This window comes from Balaenoptera acutorostrata, chromosome 6, assembly GCF_949987535.1.
Source record: "Balaenoptera acutorostrata chromosome 6, mBalAcu1.1, whole genome shotgun sequence".
Taxonomy (NCBI): domain Eukaryota; kingdom Metazoa; phylum Chordata; class Mammalia; order Artiodactyla; family Balaenopteridae; genus Balaenoptera; species Balaenoptera acutorostrata.
In genome coordinates this window covers 18731622-18744954 of record NC_080069.1, presented here as the reverse complement: position 1 = coordinate 18744954, position 13333 = coordinate 18731622, and the positions used below count along the sequence as shown (strand labels likewise).

Genomic DNA, 13333 nt, shown 5'->3' with positions numbered 1-13333 from the left:
AGTCAGCAGAAAAAGAGTCAGAACATCTTGACCGGAGACAGACCACCACAATGGCCATGAATCATGGAAATGTCAAGAACAGCAGTGCCAGCTCATCAAGGCCTTGGTCATGTAGATCCCCACCCTGAAAATTCTCCTTAAATAGACCTGCCCTTTTTCAGAGAGAAGGATGGTAGTTTTCAAAATGTCATTCTGCTACCCTCCTCATTTGCTGACAAATTAATAAATTTCTCTTTCCTTTATACTCAAAACCTTGTCCTTGTTATTCTCATTAGGCATCGGGGACAAGGACCAAATTTTTGGTTATGCTATGATCAGGAACCTCTCCCTAACTCTTAAAGATATTGCAGAATCTGCTACTAAAGCAATAGCTGCACAACAAAACCCCCTAGGCTCCCTGGCCAAAGTTGTTCTTAATAATAGGTTAGCCCTTGATTATCTTTTAGCTGAGTAAGTACCTGTTTGTGCTATGGCCAACACCACTTGCTGCACTTGGATTGATGCTTCTGAGGAAGCTGAGAATTAGCTACAAACAAGCCAGTTACCTTAAGAAAGTGACTCCTTCAATGGGGTCTTTCTTTGACTTATTTGATTCTGATTGGTTTGAGTCTTAGAGACCATGGCTCCAAAGTGCACTGCAGACATTGGGAATTATCTTGCTTATAGTAACAGCAGTCTCCCTGGTGCACTGTATTCTCTCAAAAGCTTTAAAAGCATGTTTGTAGCCACTAACTGCCAAGCAAATAACCTCTCTAAAAATAGAATGTTGGAAAAGAAACAAAGAGAATGATCAATTTAAAGAATGTGAACCTGATGTTGTAACCTGCTGAAAGCCACACAGAGACTGAGCAAAAACTGTGAGAACTACAGAGCAGTAGCTGGGAGTAGTGCTTATGCCTGTGTTTTTTATTACATCTCTCAGGTTGAGAGTCTGGTCAAAAGGTGGAAGTGTTAAAAACAAGACAATAGGATGAAAATGGAGTTGCTTATACTAAGCCCCATGTCACCAAACCAATACTTAATTACAGTTTTGGGTCTGCCAGAAATGAAATCTTAAACCAGTCAATCAGGAATTGCCTTATCAGCACTAGTTAAGTAAGCTGCCTGATAGACCCCTGCCATCTCCTAAAGGAAAATACCTTGCAATAACCAACATGCTTTTTTGTCTAGTATAACTTCCTTGTTCCCACCCTCTGCTGGCTATAAAAGTCTTTCATTGTGTACAGATCCTCAGAGCTCCTTTCTGTATGCTACATTGGATGCTGCCTGATTCAAATTGATTTTTGCTCAAACTCTTAAAACTTACAATATGCCTCAGTTTATCTTTTAACGGGTAATATAACAGGCCTGACTGCTGTCCTTTACAAGACTTGCTTACAAGGCGGATATCTAGGAACTTGGATTTCAGAAAGTTTCTTGCCATTCTCGGAACTGATAAGAATGGTTCAATTGTGCCAAACTGTGCAAACAATGTGGTTTATAGCAAACACTTGCTTTATTCCTGGGAGTCTGGAATTTTGGTATCCACTAGGCAGAGGATGCCTACATGACTAAACCCCAGTAAAAACCCTGGGTGCTGAAGCTCTAGTGAGCTTCTCTGATAGACAGCATTTTATATCACAGCTCCTTGCTGGGGGAATTAAATGGGAAAAGGCTCTTGGACGCTTGCATCTGATTTGCTCTAAACTGTGCCCAATGTACCCCTTTTTCTTTGCTAATTTTGGTTTGTATCCTTTTGCTGTAATAAGTCATAGCCATGAGTATGGGTGTTGAATGCGTCTTCTAAGGCCTGCTAGCAAATAATCCAATTTGATGGTGGCCTCAGGGACCCTCAACACAGTTGGTGTGAAAAGTCACAGCCACTAAAATGACCCTGATTCACTAAAATGTGGCAAAATCACTAATTGGAAAAAGAACAAAATGAAGTGGTGGCATATGACAAACCTTTGGTGCATAGGTTTTGCTGCTTTCTGTTGTCAGAGGTAAAAATTATTTATAAAATTTTAAAATGAGAGACCCAAGTATAAGACAGTTGGTTCATCAAATCCATGGCAGGAGCAAGGTCAGAGACAGGGCTGAGGGTAGGGAGGGGAGAAAAGGAGAGGATACCTTTACAAATGTAAGTTTCCTTTGCAAAAGGGAAACTTATGCCCTGTTTTAAAGTTTTTCCTAATTCTGCAGTTTTTCAAAATAACAAGCTCAAAGTAATCTTTATGCCAAAGTAGTATAGCTTTGGGTGGCATGATCTGGTCCTCTTGCCACCAGAATCATGAGAAAATATAATTCTGCTGTTTAAGCCACCTAGTCTGTGATATTTTGCTTTCAGCCCAAGCAAACTAATATGGTAAGTAATAATTTTTGCTAAGGTTTTTCCCTCTTGGAGCCTCTAGGAAAAGGGAGACAACATAAAAAGAGGGGGAATCTCCACATGATAAAACAATTTTGAATTCTGAAAAAAGAGATTTTAGTTGCTAATAAGCTCTAGTAAAATCAGAGCTTAATGATTTCCTGACCTGATGTGCATATTTTTGAATGGTTCAAAAGATGTTCCTTTCTTCCAGGTATAGGGAGGGTACCTATCACCTGAGGGTTTTTTTGAACTGTTTCATGATGAGAAGGGCAGTGGAAGATAGAAGTAATGTTCCTGCTTGTGCTGTTTCCTCAGACTCCTTGAGCTTAAAATTTTCAATATGCCAAGGTGATATATTTTGGGGTAGTGTATGCTGAACCACATCAACACTAATTTTGTAACAATGATGACCGTAAAAACCCAACATCCCAGCACCTGAGGAAGCATGGGAAATGAGGAAGGGCATTAATAATCATTTTCCAAAGGAAACAATAAGGAAATTGGAATGGTATATTAGAACATGTACACAGCATATCTATTTAACATGGGAAAAGGCAGATGTGAGAAAATTGAGGAATAAAAAAGGCAAAATACATATACAAAACTACCAAAATAGCATAGGTAGATCCTACCTTATTAGTAGTTACATTAAATGCAAATGGATTAAAACTCTTCAGTTAAAAGCCAAAGATTGATAGAATACATTTAAAATAAAACATGATCTAACTACATGCTCACTTCGAAAAACACAAAGACTGAATATAAAAGGATGGAAAAAACTATATTATGCAAACGGTAGGCAAAAGAGAGCTAGAGTGTTTATATTAATCCTATCAAATAGGCCTTAAGACAAAAATTGTCACTACAAAAAAGAACATTTTAAAGGATAACAGAATCAATTCATCAGGAAGATGTAACAATTATAAATATATTTGCACCTAAAAACAGAGCCCCGAAATACATTAAGTGAAACCAATAGAATTTAAGGAAAAACTAGGTAATTCAATAATCATAGCTCACTTTCAATACTGTATGGCACAACTAGACAGGAGATTAACAAGGAAACAGAAGATGTGAATACTATAAACCAATTAAACTTAACAGATTTCTATAGCACACTCACTCAAAACTACAGAATACACATCTTTCTCAGGTACCTATGAGACATTCTTGAGGACAGATCACAGAACAAGTCTCAATCAATTTAAAAGAATAGCCATAATTGAGCTGTTTGTTTGTTTTGATACTGAGTTGTATGAGCTCTTTATATATGTTGGATATTAATCCCTTATTGGTCATATCATTTACAAATATTTTCTCCTATTCAGTAGGTTGTCTTTTCATTTGGTGGATGGTTTCTTTTGCTGTGCAAAATCTTTTACATTTAATTAGATCCCATTTGTTTACTTTTGGTTTTATTTACTTTGCTTTAGGAGGCAGATCCAAAAAGATGTTGCTATGATTTATGTCAAAGAGTGTTGTGCCTGTGTTTTCCTCTAAGAGTTTTAGAGTATCCAGTCTTACATTTAGGACTTTAATCCATTTTGAATTATTTTTGTATATGGTGTTAGAGAATGTTCTAATTTCATTCTTTTATAACTAGCTGTCCAGTTTTCCTAGCACCACTTATTGAAGAGACTTTTCTCCACTGTATATTCTTGCCTCCTTTGCCATAGATTAATTGACCATAAGTGCATGGGTTTATTTCTGGGCTCTATATTCTGTTCCATTGATCTATGTGTTTCTTTTTTGCCAGTGCCAAACTGTTTTGATTACCGTAGCTTTTACTGTAGCTTTGTAGAATAGTCTGAAGTCAGGGAAGGTGATTCTTCCAGCTCTGTTCTTCGTTCTCAAGATTGTTTGGCTTATTTGGAGTCTTTTCTATTTCCATACAAATATTAAAAATTATTTTTTCTAACCTGTGAAAAATGCCATTGGTATTTTGATAGGCATTGCATTGACTCTGCAGATTGCCTTGGGTAGTATGGTCATTTTAACAATACTGATTTTTCCAATCCAAGAACATAATATATCTTTCCATCTGTTTGTGTCATCTTCAGTTACTTTCATTAGTGTCTTATAGTTTTCTGAGTACAGGTCTTTTACTTCTTTAGGTAGGTTTATTCCTAGGTATTTCACTCTTTTTATTGCAAAGGTAAATGTTTCCTTAATTTAGATTTCTGATAGTTTGTTGTTATTGTATAGAAATGCAACAGATTTCTTTATATTGATTTTGTATCCTGCAACTTTACTAAGTTCATTGGTGAGCTCTAGCAGTTTTCTGGTGGCGTCTTTAGGATTTTCTATGTATAGTATCATGTCATATGCAAACAGTGATGGTTGTACTTCTTCCTTTCCAATTTGTATTCCTTTTATTTCTTTTTCTTCTCTAATTTCTGTGACTAGGACTTCCAAAACTATGTTGACTAAAAGTGGCAAGAGTGGGCATCCTTGTCTTGTTCCTGATCTTAGAGGAAATGCTTTCAGCTTTTCACCATGAAGTATGATGTTAGCTGTGGGTATGTCATATATGGTCTTTATTATGCTGAGGTATGTTCCCTTAAAGCAACATGGATGGATTTGGAGGGCATTATGCTAAGTGAAATAAGTCAGAGAAAAACAAATACTATATGATATCACTTATATGTGGAATTTAAAAAAATAAACTAGTGAATATAAAAATAAACAGACTCACAGATATAGAGAACAAACTAGTAGTTACCTGTGGGGAGAAGTGGGAAGGACAACATAGGGGAAGGGGATTAAGATGTACAAACTATTAGGTATAAAATAAGCTACAAAGATATATTGTACAACATGGGGAATATAGCCAATATTTTATATTAACTATAAGTGGAATATAATCTTTAAAAATTTTGAATCACTATGTTGCACACTTGTAACAAATAATATTGTAATAATAATATTTTGTGTATTTAAATAACTATAGTTCAAAAACAAGAGTAGCCATAATACCAAGCATGTTTGCAATCACAACTGTAAAAAATTAAAAATCAATAACAGGATGATAATTGGGAAATTCACAAATATGTGGAAATAAAACAAAGAAGAAATCACAAGAGAAATTAAACAATACTTTGAGGTAAAAGAGAACAACAACAATTTAAAAAACAAAACTTATGGGATACAGCAAAAGCAGTGCTCAGTGGGAAATTTATAACTCTAAACGCCTACATTTAAAAAGAAGATCTCAAATCAATATCCTATTCCATCTTAGGAAGCTAGAAACAAATGTAACTAAATTCAAGGCAACTGAAATTAAGGAAATAAAGATTAGAGTAAAATTAATGAAATAACATATAAAAATATAACACGTTAAAAACAACACCAACAGTTGGTTCCTTGAAAAGATAAACAAACTGACAAGGTATTACCTAAATTGAACATGAAAAAGGAAATCTCATATTAAAAAATCAGACATGAAAGAGGGGACATTATGACCATTATGACCAAAGGAATGTTAGGGGAAAACTATAACCAACAATATGCCAACAAACTGGAAAATCCAAATGAAATAGACTTCCAGAAAAACACAAACTACCAAAAAGGACTGTAGAAGAAGTAGAATATCTGAATGGATCTATTAAAAGAAGAGAGACTGGGAGACTTTCAAGATGGTGGAGGAGTGAGACGTGAAGATCACCTTCCTCCCCACAAATACATCAGAAATACATCTACATGTAGAACAACTCCTACAGAACACCTACTGAATGCTGGCAGAAGACTTCAGACCTCCCAAAAGACAAGAAACTCCCTACATACCTGGGTAGGGCAAAAGAAAAAAGAAAAAACAGAGACAAAAGAATAGGGACAGGACCTGCATCTCTGGGAGGGAGCTGTGAAGGAGGAAAAGTTTCCACGCACTAGGAAGCCCCTTCACTGGTGGAGATAGGGGCTGGGTGGCGGGGGAAGGGAAGTTTCATAGCCACGGAGGAGAGTGCAGCAACAGGGGTGCAGAGGGCAAAGCAGAGAGATTCCTGCACAGAGGATCGGTGCCGACCTGCACTCACCAGCCTGAGAGGCTGGTCTCCTCACCCGCCAGGGTGGGTGGGGGCTGGGAGCTGAGGCTCGGGCTTCAGAGGTCAGACCCCAGGGAGAGGACTGGGGTTGGCTGCGTGAACACAGCCTGAAGGGGGCTAGTGTGCCACAGCTAGCCGGGAGGGAGCCCAGGAAAAAGTCTGGAACTGCCTAAGAGGCAAGAGACCATTGTTTCAGGGTGTGTGAGGAGAGGAGATTCAGAACACTGCCAAACGAGCTCCAGAGTTGGGCGCGAGCAGCGGCTATCAGCGTGGACACCAAGACGGGCATGAAACACTGAGGCTGCTCCTGCAGCCACCAAGAAGCCTGTGTGCAGCTACAGGTCACTGTCCACACCTCCCCTCCTAGGAGCCTGAGCAGCCTGCCACTACCAGGGGCCCGTGATCCAGGGACAACTTCCCCGGGAGAACACACAGTACGCCTCAGGCTGTTGCAATGTCATACTGGTCTCTGCTGCCACAGGCTCGCCCCACATTCCATACCCCTCTGCCCCCTGGCCTGAGTGAGCCAGAGCCCCCTAATCAGCTGCTACTTTAACCCTGTCCTGTCTGGGTGGGGAACAGATGCCCTCAGGTGACCTACATGCAGAGTCAGGGCCAAATCCAAAGCTGAACCCCAGGAGCTGTGTGAACAAAGAAGAGAAAGGAAAATTTCTCCCAGCAGCCTCAGGAGCAGCGGATTGTATCTCCACAATCAAGTTGATGTAAACTACATCTGTGGAATACCTGAATACACAACAAATCATCCCCAAATTGAGGCGGTGGACTTTGGGAGCAACTGTAGACTTGGGGTTTGCTTTCTGCATCTAATTTGTTCCTGGCTTTATGTTTATCTTAGTTTAGTATTTAGAGTTTATTATCATTGGTAGATTTGTTTACTGATTTGGCTGCTCTTTTCCTCCTTTTTTTTTATGTATAGATATATATTTTTTTCCTTTTTCTCTTTTGGTGAGTGTGTATGTGTATGCTTCTTTGTGTGATTTTGTCTGTATAGCTTTGCTTTTATCATATGTCCTAGGGTCCCATCTGTCCGTTTTTTTTTTGTTGTTTTTTTGGTTTTTTAGTATAGTTTTCAGCACTTGTTATGATTGGTAGATTTGATTTTTGGTTTGGTTGCTCTCTCATTTCTTTCTTTCTTTTTTTTATTACGTTTTAATTTTTTTATTTTTAATAATATTTATTTTTTATTTTAATAACTTTAAAAATTTTTATTTTATTTTTCTTTCTTTCTTTTTTTGTCCCTTTTCTTCTGAGCCATGTGACTCACAGGGTCTTGGTGCTCCGGCCGGGTGTCAGGCCTGTGCCTCTGAGGTGGGAGAGCCGAGTTCAGGACATTGGTCCACCAGAGACCTCCTGGCTCCACATAATATCAAACAGTGAAAGCTCTCCCAGAGATCTCCATCTCGACGCTAAGACTCAGCTCCACTCAAAGACCAGCAAGCTACAGTGCTGGACACCGTATGCCAAACAACTAGCAAGACAGGAACACAACCCCACCCATTAGGAGAGAGGCTGCCTAAAATCATAATAAGGACATAGACATGCCAAAACAGACCACTGGACATGGTCCTGCCCACCAGAAAGAACACAGGCACTAGTCCCCTCCACCAGGAATCCTACACAACCCACTGAAACAACCTTAGCCATTGCGGGCAGACACCAAAAACAATGGGAACTACGAACCTGCAGCCTGCGAAAAGGAGACACCAAACACAGAAAGTTAAGCAAAATGAGAACACAGAGAAGCACACAGCAGATGAAGGAGCAAGGTAAAAACCCACCAGACCAAACAAATGAGGAAATAGGCAGTCTACCTGAAGAAGAATTCAGAGTAATGATAGTAAGGATGATCCAAAATCTTGGAAATAGAATGTTGAAATTACAAGAAACGTTTAACAAGGACCTAGAAGAACTGAAGAGCAAACAAACAATGATGAACAACACAATAAATGAAATTAAATATTCTCTAGAAGGAATCAATAGCAGAGTAACTGAGGCAGAAGAACGGATAAGTGACCTGGAAGTTAAAATAGTGGAAATAACTACCGCAGAGCAGAATAAAGAAAAAAGAATGAAAAGAATTGAAGACAGTCTTAGAGACCTCTGGGACAACATTAAATGCACCAACATTTGAATTATGGGGGTCCCAGAAGAAGAAGAGAAAAAGAAAGGGACTGAGAAAATATTTGAAGAGATTATAGTTGAAAACTTCCCTAATATGGGAAAGGAAATAGTCAATCAAGTCCAGGAAGCACAGAGAGTCCCATACAGGATAAATCCAAGGAGAAATGCAGCAAGACACATATTAATCAAACTATCAAAAATTAAATACAAAGAAAAAAAATTAAAAGCAGAAAGGGAAAAACAACAAATAACATACAAGGGAATCCCCTAAGGTTAACAGCTGATCTTTCAGCAGAAACTCTGCAAGCCAGAAGGGAGTGGCAGGACATATTTAAAGTGATGAAAGGGAAAACCTACAGCCAAGATTACCCTACCCAGCAAGGATCTCATTCAAATTCGACGGAGAAATTAAAACCTTTACAGGCAAGCAAAAGCTAAGCTAATTCAGCACCACCAAACCAGCTTTACAACCAATGGTAAAGGAACTTCTCTAGGCAGGAAACACAAGAGAAGGAAAAGACCTATGATAACAAACCCAAAACAATTAAGAAAGTGGTAAGAGGGACATACATATTGATAATTACCTTAAATGTAAATGGATTAAATGCTCCCACCAAAAGACATAGACTGGCTGCATGGATACAAACACAAGACCCATACATATGATGTCTACAAGAGACCCACTTCAGACCTAGGGACACATACAGACTGAAAGTGAGGGGGTGGAAAAAGATATCTTTCTCCTCACAATAGGGTCACCTTATTTTTGATAAAGGAGGCAAGAATATACAATAGGGAAAAGACAGCCTCTTCAATAAGTGGTGCTGGGAAGACTGGACAGCTACAGGTAAAAGAATGAAATTAGAACACTCCCTAACACCATATACAAAAATAAACTCAAAATGGATTAAAGACCTAAATGTAAGGCCAGAAAGTATAAAAGTCTTAGAGGAAAACATAGGCAGAACACTCTTTGACATGAATCCCAGCAAGATCCTTTTTGACCCATCTCCTAGAGAAATGGAAATAAAAACAAAAATAAACAAATGGGACCTTATAAACTAAAAGCTTTTGCACAGCAAAGGAAACCGTAAACAAGACAAAAAGACAACCCTCAGAACAGAAGAAAATATTTGCAAATGAAGCAACTGGCAAAGGATTAATCTCCAAAATATACAAGCAGCTCACGCAGCTCAGTATCAGAAAAACCAACAACCCAATCCAAAAATGGGCAGAAGACCTAAATAGACATTTCTCCAAAGAAGATATACAGATTGCCAACAGACACATGAAAGAATGCTCAACATCACTAATCATTGGAGAGATGCAAATCAACACTACAATGAGGTATCACCTCACACCAGTGAGAATGGCCATCATCAAAAAATCTGTAAACAATAAATGCTGGAGAGGGTGTGGAGAAAAGGGAACTCTCTTGCACTGTTGGTGGGAATGTAAACTGATACAGCCACTATGGAGAACAGTATGAAGGTTCCTTAAAAATCTAATAATAGAACTACCATATGACCTAGCAATCCCACTACGGTGCATATACCCTGAGAAAACCATAATTCAAAAATAGTCATGTACCACAATGTTCATTGCAGCTCTATTTACAATAACCAGGACATGGAAGCAACCTAAGTGTCCATCAACAAATGAATGGATAAAGAAGATGTGGCACATATATACAATGGAATATTACTCAGCCATAAAAAGAAATGAAATTGAATTATTTGTAGTGAGGTGGTTGGACCTATAGTCTGTCATACAGAGTGAAGCAAGTCAGAAAGAGAAGAGCAAATACTGTATGCTAGCACACATATACGGAATCTAAAAAAAACACAAAACAAAAAATTGTTCTGAGGAATCTAGGACCAGGACAGGAATAAAAGTGTAGCCGTAGAGAATGGAATTGAGGACACGGGGAGGGGGAAGGGTAAGGTGGGACGAAGTGAGAGAGTGGCATGGACATATATACACTGCCAAATGTAAAATAGATAGCTGGTGGGAAGCAGCCACATAACACAGGGAGATCAGCTCGGTGTTTTGTGACCACATATGGGAGTGCGATAGGGATGGTGGAAGGGAGATGCAAGAGGGAGAGGATATGGGGATATATGTATACATATAGCTGATTCACTTTGTTATACAGCAGAAACTAACACAACATTGTAAAGCAGTTATACTCCAATAAAGATGTTAAAAAAAAAGTAACTTTTTAGCAAACAGCATTGACAAGAACAATGAGTCTGCTTATAATGAGGCTTTTAATGAAGATGTTAACACCCCCTCCCCACCACTGTGTTTCTGATGTCTGAGAATCTGCCCAAATCAGAAGAGCCAAAGCGCAGCACTGGGCTGTTTCTCACCCTGTTAGCAAGGCTTGCTGTTTTGTCCACAACACTAGGCCAGACTTTTAGAATCATTCTAAGAGTTTGGTGATGAGCACATTTCATCATGCAGTGGGATGTCCTGTGTTGGCCTGTGTTGTCTTTGGTTTGTTCTTACAGATGTGTCCAATTGCTAGGAGCCATGTGAAGACTGGACAAGCTTTTGTTATTGTGCAGCTTCACAGCTCATTTCATCTCAATCATCTGCTTGAGCATCCTGTAGACAGCAGGAGCCAGCAGCAACCTCAGGTACCACTTATGCCCCAATTCTCTTATGTGACACATGAGGAAGCTTAGATGTACCCAAGGTCTAGCACCCAGGTGGTGGGAGAGCCTGAAGGAGAGTCTAGCCCCCTGACCTGCGTACCACATGCACCCCTACCCTCAGCCATTTCCTCAAAGCCTCATTACCCTAGCATTCCATACATGATGCCTCTCTTTTCTTGGGCATTCTGGGAAGCTCCTGTGTAAGATTGATGGAGTACATGTATGTGGGCCCTGCATTGGCCTAAGGGTTCTGATGAAATTGGCTCTCACCATGGCCTGATTTACATCATCAGACCTCATGTCCCTAATGAGCAGTATTTGGGGTTGTGTGGACACACTGATTTTACAGCCCTTTTGCTGCCTCTCTGTGTTCTCTACAGCAGAATGCTTATCTACAGAGCCCCAGGCTAATAGTTGGTAGTCAGAGTTCTGGGCTGAAAGTTAGCAACATCCTATAATGTCAGATGCCATTATTTTTAAAATGCACAAGACCTTCTCTAATTGCAGATGGAACTCAAACTTTCTGGACCTCTGTGAAAAATAGGCTCAAGCTTAGGACATAACTGACTCCTGTTTTGCATAGTTATTTACTTGGAAAGACAAGCAAGTTTTCCTAAGGCATTAGAAATAGAATTACCCTTAACTGTTGGAAATTATGTTTTTGATTTCATTTTGCCTAGAACATTTCAGTCATCCATGTACTCAGCTCAGCTTTTATGGAAGCAATTTGCAGTTGTGAAACAGATTGTCCAGAAGAGGGGGCCAAAAACTCAAAAGATGCAAAAAGATTCATTGAAACAATATTTAAAAGAATAGAAGGGTCCTTTGTGAAGCCCAGAGCTCTTTCATCTGCCCTGTGCAGCTTCCTTGTGGTGAAAGAAACTACAGTTCCACTGAGGGGGCTGAATGGTGTGCTGGCCTCCAAAAAGAGTGCAGAGTTGTTTTGGAAAGAGACCTGCTGGCAGCTGAACAAGTGCACTTGCCCGTGAACCTCACACTAAGAACAACAGTAGATGTAATTTTGTACAGCTTACCCTTAAGTGGAATTTTGGAGGTAGGATTATGTTCACTGACAGATTATAGCTTTAGAGAAATTTTTACGTTAATTTTGGTTAGAATTTGTATTGACAGCAGCTTCTAACATTTTAATTATGTACTTTTTCTGCTCCTAGGACTCTCAAGCAAGGAGCTTGTATCTGTGCCCACATAAAGATGCACTGACATCATAACAATTTAAAAGATAACCCATGATGACTAGATTGTCAAAAAAGAATCTATTTTTAGGGGAAATAAGAATCTCACGATTTAACTAACTTTAATTTTGGTGTATTCTCTGAGAATTTCCGAATTATAGCACATTTATTCCTTATAAATAAATTTATTGATTTTCTGTCTATGTTTGTATAGCCACAGCTTCAAATGATTACTCTGCAAAATGGAAAACAGTTCTTGGGTTTCTCTTTACCTTGTAAAATCAAACTTTGAGGAACTTATTTTTACAGATTCCTCAGGCTTTTACATTTTATTTTAATCTATCCATTTTAGACCAGAGACAGGTTGAATGCATTTTAATTAAGAAAATGTTTTCTAGAATAAGAATTACCAGTATTTATTTAGTGCTCTCTATGTTCCAGACACAATCTGTGGTCTCTAATCTTCAGAACAAGTCTAAGACAGCCTTATTAACCCATTAACCTCATTTTCCCCATTTACCCACCTCATACACGTATAACCTGAATGTAAGTAATGTCTACTGATGAACCCCAAAGCCCATGCCTGTAACCACCATGTGCATGTTTAAATTATTTGAGAAAGCTGTGGTTATAAATCTTCAGATAATTTAAAACAAATTATAATTTAAACATTTTCTATTGATTTACCTTTCAATTGTTTAGATATTCCAGAGGAGGAGTATATCTGACACCCACCCCCATTTCACAGGAAACCACAGTTCTTGGCACAGAAGCTTTAAATTGGATAAATTGATACCCTACCTTGTGTCAGCAGTTTTCCCTCTAGATTTAATAAGTAGAGACATGAGACTGTTGCCGTGTGCCCTCGCACGTGCCAGGCTCTGAACGTCACACACATGGTCACTGGTATTGGTATTTTCTAACAAGTAACCAAATCTATGGAGGTAA

The 13333-nt window shown here is 38.8% G+C and overlaps 1 long non-coding RNA gene across 1 annotated transcript; it reads left to right on the top strand.

The window, feature by feature from the left end:
- The first annotated feature begins 11085 nt into the window (after positions 1 to 11085).
- Positions 11086 to 13083, top strand: LOC130708475 (uncharacterized). Its single transcript, XR_009008726.1, has 3 exons — positions 11086 to 11174; positions 11873 to 12246; positions 12365 to 13083. It is a non-coding gene; the product is annotated as an uncharacterized LOC130708475 (long non-coding RNA).
- The last annotated feature ends 250 nt before the right edge of the window (positions 13084 to 13333 follow it).